Source organism: Talpa occidentalis, unplaced genomic scaffold (assembly GCF_014898055.3).
Source record: "Talpa occidentalis isolate TD23 unplaced genomic scaffold, MPIMG_talOcc4v2.1 talOcc4.307, whole genome shotgun sequence".
Lineage (NCBI taxonomy): Eukaryota > Metazoa > Chordata > Mammalia > Eulipotyphla > Talpidae > Talpa > Talpa occidentalis.
The window spans coordinates 1,150-8,733 of record NW_023603263.1 but is presented as its reverse complement, the minus strand read 5'-3'; the positions used below and the strand labels follow the sequence as shown (position 1 = coordinate 8,733).

General features: G+C 42.0%; 1 long non-coding RNA gene across 1 annotated transcript; it reads left to right on the top strand.

Moving 5' to 3' along the window:
• Positions 1–5: 5 nt before the first annotated feature.
• On the top strand, positions 6–7,027 carry LOC119256544 (uncharacterized). The gene is made up of 3 exons (XR_005127822.2): positions 6–1,655; positions 2,951–3,104; positions 6,915–7,027. It is a non-coding gene; the product is annotated as an uncharacterized LOC119256544 (long non-coding RNA).
• Positions 7,028–7,584: the final 557 nt, after the last annotated feature.

Below are 7,584 nucleotides of genomic sequence, written 5' to 3'. Positions count from 1 at the left end.
CTAGTTCTTGACAACTCTAGAGAGAGCAGCCATGATGGCCACTTGGCAAATACAACTACTGTTAACGGATCTATTTTGAAACCTGTAATTTTAGCTTTGACATACACTTATGCCATGCATATGTTCTCTTTGCATTTGGGGTAGGGTGCTATGTAGATACCAAGGTTGCTTGTTCCATGTACCCAGCATATTCTGTATGATTCTTGTCTTGCTCATCTCCTCAGTGAACCCTTGTATCCATGCTGTTGCAACATGTCTGTACTTACACTTCTCTGCTCTGAGGAAAGGACAGGATGGAGCACTGTTTTTACCTGACTCACTTTGCTTCACCAGCTGACAAAGTTGCTGACTTGAAACATTTTGTTAGGCAAGTCATTAGAGAAGCTCCAGTGAGAGACTGAAAAGCAGTCATCAGAGTATGGAGTTAATTTCCACCCAGCCATATGCCTGGTGACACCAAATAAGTAGTAATTCATCCTTGTTAATCTAGGAACTTTATTAAATAATGTTCCTTAAAAGACCCATTGACTAAGAGAAAATTGATTTGTACTTTGGGGTTTAAAAATTACTTTTAGCTTTTACAGCTGATATGTCATATCTTTGGACTTTTAAACTAAAAGATACTCCAAATATGCTTTGTAAATGTTAGGCATCTAGTATATTTCATTTAAATGCCTCAGTTAGTGAATGCATTAATGAGTCTTAGACCCTATGCTGAAAGCTGGGAATGAGGAGAGAGACAAAATGAATGATACTCAAACTCTAGTCAGGCTGACTGAAGTAAGTATTGTGTTAAGGAACAAGGTTCACCCTTGAAGGGACACAAGTAGGTGGAATTGATTGAAAATGAAGGGGGGGTGCTTCCCTGGTGGCGCAAGGGGTTAAGGCGCAGGGAGCCACTGTGGCACAAGTTTGGTCCCCAGCCAGGGAGGTGGCCCACATGGCACGGATGACCTCTCCTGTCTCGCCTGCTGCTCCAGTGTGTTTCAGTAGATCTGCCTGTTCTGCTCCCCACTCTGGTGAATCCTCTCACCCCCTGCACCTCTGGCCTGTACCCCAGTTCTTGTATGCATAAATAAATCTTTAAAAGAAAATGAGGGTTTCACAGTGGATACGTATTTGGAAACGATATAGGAAGGGTATTTCCAGGTTCAGGGAAAGGCCCAGAGGCTTAAAAATGCATGCATAGACAAGGTATGAGAGATGGGTGTGGGTATATGAAGAGAGAATATAGTGGGCAATAAGACTGAAAAGGTGAAAACCATAACTGAAGCATTTTGGAGGAGTTATGTTCATTTTAAAAGCGGTAGGAGCTTGTCAGGGGAATAATACAACCATACCTTTGTATAGGCGGTTAAGAGTAAGTCTGGTTAGCCTAGAGTTATAGAGATTGGTGTCTGGAGAGTCAAAGATAATCATTTGAGAGATTTGAGTCCTTTTTGTACAGTGGGATGGAAAAAGTGCCCTTTTGTTTTAATTCAAGGTGGTAGCAGGACATTCCTTGCTTTACTTCCAAGAGAACAATTATCCAGAAGTGGGACATTAGTGAGAATTCCACAGCAAATTGGTGAGGCTGAAGCATCTCCTGCACCACAGAGAACAACACAGACTGCATTAGGAGGAAAGTTGAGACTGACATAGCAGTGTGATAGAAGGTGGGTAGAGATGAACAGATGAGGCAGCTTGGGTGCACAGAGATGGCAGTGCTGTGACCCAGCCAGGGACCTTGGGGTGAAAAGAGCATAGGGGTTTGTGGAGGCACACACCCTAGGCCCAGGTAATGCCCAAAGCAGTCACTGGGATGCTCTACATAGGCAAGAAGGACAACAGGAAACTGTAGACTATTGTCCCTCTTCACTCCTTAGGATTTGTACTAGTGCAGTAAAGGGTACTGGCAGCAGATAGATTGCTGAGTGTCAGCTCTGGGATTCCCACAGAGTGTTAGCAGTGGTGCCATCCACACAAACCAGGCTCCCTACTCCCATAGTTCATGACAGCAGCTGGTCCCCTATATACTTGCCCCACACTGCTGACATAGCAACAGTTAGTGACCTGAGCTTTTATGGCAGCCTGTAGTAACCAGAAAAATAAAGCCATAGCACCACCTTCTGGAAAATAACATGTCAGTTCTAAATTTACTAATCAGATTCCCAATAGGGAAAAAACAATCCAGGCAATGTAAAAATCTCAAGGTGATAAGCCATCACCGATAGAGAATCACAGCTTTCCAGAAACCAAACTCAAAGACATGTAAGATTATATCCTCCTAATGGATAAAGAATTTGAAATAGCAATCAAAGAAACTCAGAGATAACCATAGAACTCAGAAAAGCAAGTCAAAAGATAAAATTCAGAAAAGCAACTCAACTCAAATAAAATTAATAAGAAAGGGGTAGAAACTTAATAAACTAACAGATTCAGTATGGGAAGAACTCAGTATACAAGATCAAGAATATATAGAAAGAAATAGAAACAAAATAGACCTAATTGAGGAATAAAAGTGAGCTAGAAGGGAATACAAAGGACTTAAGCTATGGAGAAATGTTGGAGGAAGGGGGAATTGTGTGTGGTTTCACATCTGAGAGCTGATCCCAAGACATCATGTCCATCACCACTAATTCCTCATTTTCATGCAGTTGGTAAGAAGAATTCCTCATTTGAGAGAAATGCCTCAAAGTCATATTGAACTTTTATTTGAAAATTAGAACAGTTAAAACACAGTGTTTTAGCTCTTTCACATATTCCTGCCCTTTAGCCTATGTGAAGTGAGCTTCCTCCATGTCAGGTAACTTGCATCTTTGTGCACATGCTTTGGTTGGTTGTGCCTAATTTGCTTATTTTTAATCCTCATTGCTTAAAGCCCAGCTCAAATAATTCCTCCCCTGATAAAACTCTGCAATCACTTTTACTTTCACGTATCCAGTTACTCACTTCTCATTTTGCTCCACAGATGATGTAAGTTGGCAATTAGCTGTGTATGCTTCTGACAGTTACTCTATGAGGGCATCCTGTGCGCCTATCTTCTACTGATATTTCGCTCTAGAATCTCTTGGATGGAAGAACATCTTACTCCTAGTTAACAGTGCCTGGGAAGTAGGCATTCAGTAAGTACTGGGTTAGTAGTTAATGACTGTCTTCTGCTTCTATCCTCCGAAATGTAGTATTCACTGTCCTCAAAATGTGGTGTAAGGAATCTGCATACACTAATATGAAATTATAGTAGTAATGTAAGTATGGGCTGTGATACCAGATACCCAAAGTAGAATTCTGACATCGTGTAGTTGTATCACCTATAGCATGTGGCCTAAACTCTCTGTGTGTCTGTTTTCTTAAAAGGGGTTAGAGGGACAAAATGACTTGATACAGAATTAGAACCATGAGCGAGGATGCTTTTCTTACATGCTTCCCAAGGTGATTCTGATATGCCCCCTCCACCTGCTGTCAGGTGCCTTAGAGAACTAAATAATGAACTCTCCCCTGAGGGCAGCAACTCTCCTCTTAGGGAGCAGGATATAGAAAAGAATGAAGTAGGCCAAGCTCCAGGTTGTTATTAAGAGAGAGGGAGAAGAGATGAGGAAATGGAAGAGGGGCAGAAGTTGCAGCCCAGGTGATTATCATCGGCCCCTCCCAAAATCCTACAGCAACTCATTACCTCTTAGCAATCTCCCTAAGTTGTTCCACAAAACACTGAATTCTGTGTTGAATTAATAACAGTATTCATTGAGAGTTTATGCCTATCACTAAGTTCTCTATATGAGCTCATAGAGTTTTGACAACTTTATGATACTCATCGAGTTTTTAAAATTAGTTTTACAACAATTTCATGCACTCAGCGATTTTACAACAACTTTGTGGACTATTATGTCCTGTTCTTACATGATCAAACTGAGGCACAGAGATACTGACTAGCTTGCTCAGGGCTCCAAAACCAACACATAGTGGAGCCAGGAACTAATCTAGTTTGGCTCCATACTTCACTCTGTACCATTGTGCTCTACTGACTGACAAGATTTTGTGAATGAAGAATTTCGTATTCAAGTAAGTTTGGGGGCTGCTACTTAATGATAACCATGTTCATCATTTTTCATTATTTCTCTAAAACTTCATTATACATTTCTATAAATGAATCTGCAGCTATACCTATCCTCTGTCTTCCCACCTCTTCTTTCAGAAGCCAACTCTTGTACTTTTTTTACAGACTTCCTTCTCCTTACTGCTCTTTTCTTCATCATGTCTCTTCTCTACCACCACATTCTTAGCAGCATACAAGCATACTCAAATAGACACATTTTTCTTGCCCCCTTCCACTTGACCACCCTATTTCTCCGCTCTCATTTACATCTGGATTTCTGGACTGGCCTGGGTTTGATGTCTTTTCTTCACCTCTCATTCTTTACCTTCTTCCTCTCTATCTTCAACACATTTCTCTTTAGTTTCTGGCTTCTCCCCTACATTTGACTGGGACCACGGTGATAGCTCCCTGACTAGTTTCCCTGAGCCATTTTGCTCTCTCCCGCTCCCAAATTTGACACCCATGTCCCACCAGTGGTAAAGGGAACCTATGGAAAGGCAAGTCAATTTATGTCCATTGCTTTAAAGACTTACAATGCTTTCGCATCTTCCTTAGAGTAAAAATAACTCCCAACTATCAGCTCTAAAGTGTCTGGTCCAAAAGCAAGGGCGGGAAGAACACAAGGGACTATGGGGATAGAACATGGGTGAATTGGTGGTGGAAATTCTATGGGGACTACACCTGAGAAAAGAAAGCAAACATTGCTTTAAAAAAAAAAAAAGGAACAATGATGTAAAATTTTATAAACAAAAAAAAAAATAGTGTTTTGTCCCTGCCTGGCTCCCTGTCCATCTCTCACCATGCTGACAAGAACACTGACACTCAGACTTAATTTTAGAAGTCTTCCCCTTTGGCTTGCAACTGTCTGGTTGCATGATTGGCACATCCTGTCCTACAGTCTCAATTCAAACATCACCCTTAGAGAGCACTTCCTCACCAACATGTCTCACATACACCCCCAGGATCACCTTGTTCAGAACACTTACAAAATCTCATGTAGCCTGTTTATGTTTGCTTACTTCTGTCAGCAAAAGTAAAATTTGAAGATTTTATTCAATGATTCATATATTGGGCAGCATTGGATCTAGCAGATAAAAAAGGAACTTCAAGGCACCATACAAACTGAAAGACACTTATAGGCAGATGGGAGCGGGAAGAAGGAAGTTATATTAGGCAAGTGAGTGAGTTGGTTATTGCAAAATTACTTTTCTTTAGTGGATAGCAGTGCTCTATCAGCCACATTACCTAACTAGGACAGGTACGGTGATTCCTGATTGACTACTTTGATTCCATTTCTGGGAGAGCCAAAACCAAGTCTCAGCTTGGTGATAAAGCATAAGTGACTCCATTTTGGGGCCTGCCTTATTTTTAACACTTCTTTATGTTATGTCTTATAACACTAGATTCTAAGTTGTACAAAAGCCATGGCCCATAGTCTTATTCCCTCTAGCCCCATATGGAGAGCCTGTGAATCTCTATGGTGGATATAATATGCCGCAGCGGGGGAAGCTTGTCCTAAAGCAAATGATTAACAGCATATCCCACCCTCCGTGCTGGAGCCTTGCCCCCTTTTCTCTCCCTCCTTTCCCCTCTCTTCTCCTTCTTCCTCTCCCCTCCCTTTTCTCCTCTCCTCTCTCCCTTTCCCCCTCCTCCCCTCCCTCCCTCTCTCGTCCTCTCTCATCCACACACCCCTTATCTAGCTATACTCACATGCTTCATCATACAAAACTGAATTCAGGTGTCACATCATTCAGGGAGTCTCCTGTGACTCCTGCCCTGTCTGATCTAGAGGTCTCTTTTATGGTACTCATTTTGCATCCTATGCACACCCTCCATCAAAGCGTGACTGGTCTGATAATGTTGTATAAAAGTATCAAGCCAGCATCTTTTCAACATGAGTAATAAGAGTTAAGTTCTGAAATTAAGACTCCTGAAGTTGAAGCTCATCTCCACTGACCTTGTGTATGGTTGTGGGCCAGATCCTTAACTTTGCTGTGCTTCTAAGTCCTTCAGTGTGAAGTGGAAAGAATAATGTCAACTTTACCTTAAGGACTGAATGAAACATACATGCAATGTACTTAAAATAGCTGGCACAGGGCCTCCCCAGTGGCGCAGCGGTTGAGCGCTGGGCTGCAAAGCTGTCTGTAGCCTCTGCAGCGCCAGTTCGATCCCTGGCTGGCTGGCGAGGGTCCCACATGGCGTGCAGAAGTCTCCTGCCGTGCTTGCTGCTCCCCTCAGCAGTGTGTTTCTTCAGTCTGCCTGTTCTGTTCCCCGCTCTGTCTCGGGTGAATCCTCTCAACCTTCCCATGCTTCTGACTGTACCCAGTGTATTTATTTACTTGTGTAAATAATAAATAAATCTTTAAAAAAATAGCTGGCACAACAATCACACTATGAGGTTACTCTCATATCAGTTTAATCTCCCCAAGATCTTATAGCTGCAGCAGAACTAGCCCAACTCTGCTCCATGCCAAAATGCTTTCCACAGCTGTTGCTCTCTATCTCACAGACATACACCACGCAATTTTGGCATCTTACAGTTCAGTATCACAGGGATTGATGGAGCATGGAGAGAGAAGTGATGTGCCTAATAGAAAGGGCAGTAATTTCTTGCAAAGTTGTTGGTTCTTGGTGAATACAACAATAGAGAGGGGCGGCAGCAGTAGCAGTGGGGGTAACGCATATCTACTTAGCTCTGAACTTCCTGTATACCAGATAGGACCCTTTGTGACAGAACCACTTCAGATACTGGGAGAACTCTGCAGGGAGCTGGGGCCCTGCATTAAAAGGGAAGTCAGTGAAACATGTTGCTGCTGTTTCTGACTTCATTTATTACCCGCAGGCCAAGGAATGTGGATATACGGACTCCATTCTGAAGCCCTGTTCAGAATGAAATCGTTCTGAAGTGTGAAATGAATGAGATTCATGCCTGCTCCATCATTCAACACTCAGGTAAAATAGGGAATATCTTTCTGCCTCTATCATAAATGCACACATACACACACATACCCTTAAAATTGTATTTATCTTAAAAATGCATTTTTTTTAGTATGTTGATGGTGCTTTGTGTTTTTTAGTAAGAGATTTATAATTTCCAACTTTTTCTTTAAAGCCAAGTACAATTTTAATCTGAGAGCAGAATCCTAAAATTTTTTTTGCCAGTTTTCTACTCTTTTATGGTTGATTTATCTATATTTAATGTGACAATATTTTATTTTTTTAAGATTTATTTATTTATGCATACAAGAACTGGGGTACAGGCCAGAGGTGTGCGGGTGAGATTTACCAGAGACAGAGTGGGGAACAGAACAGGTAGACTGACTGAAATATACTGCTGAGGGGAGCAGCAAGCGTGTCAGGAGAGGTCTGCTGCCCCATGTGGGTAGCTCCCTGGCCGGAGATCGAACTTGTGCTGCAGTGGCTGCGGATTGTTTCATAGGTTGTATCTTAACCCCTTGCACCACCAGGGAGGCCCCTGTGTGACAATATTTTAAAACAGTGTCTTACTGATC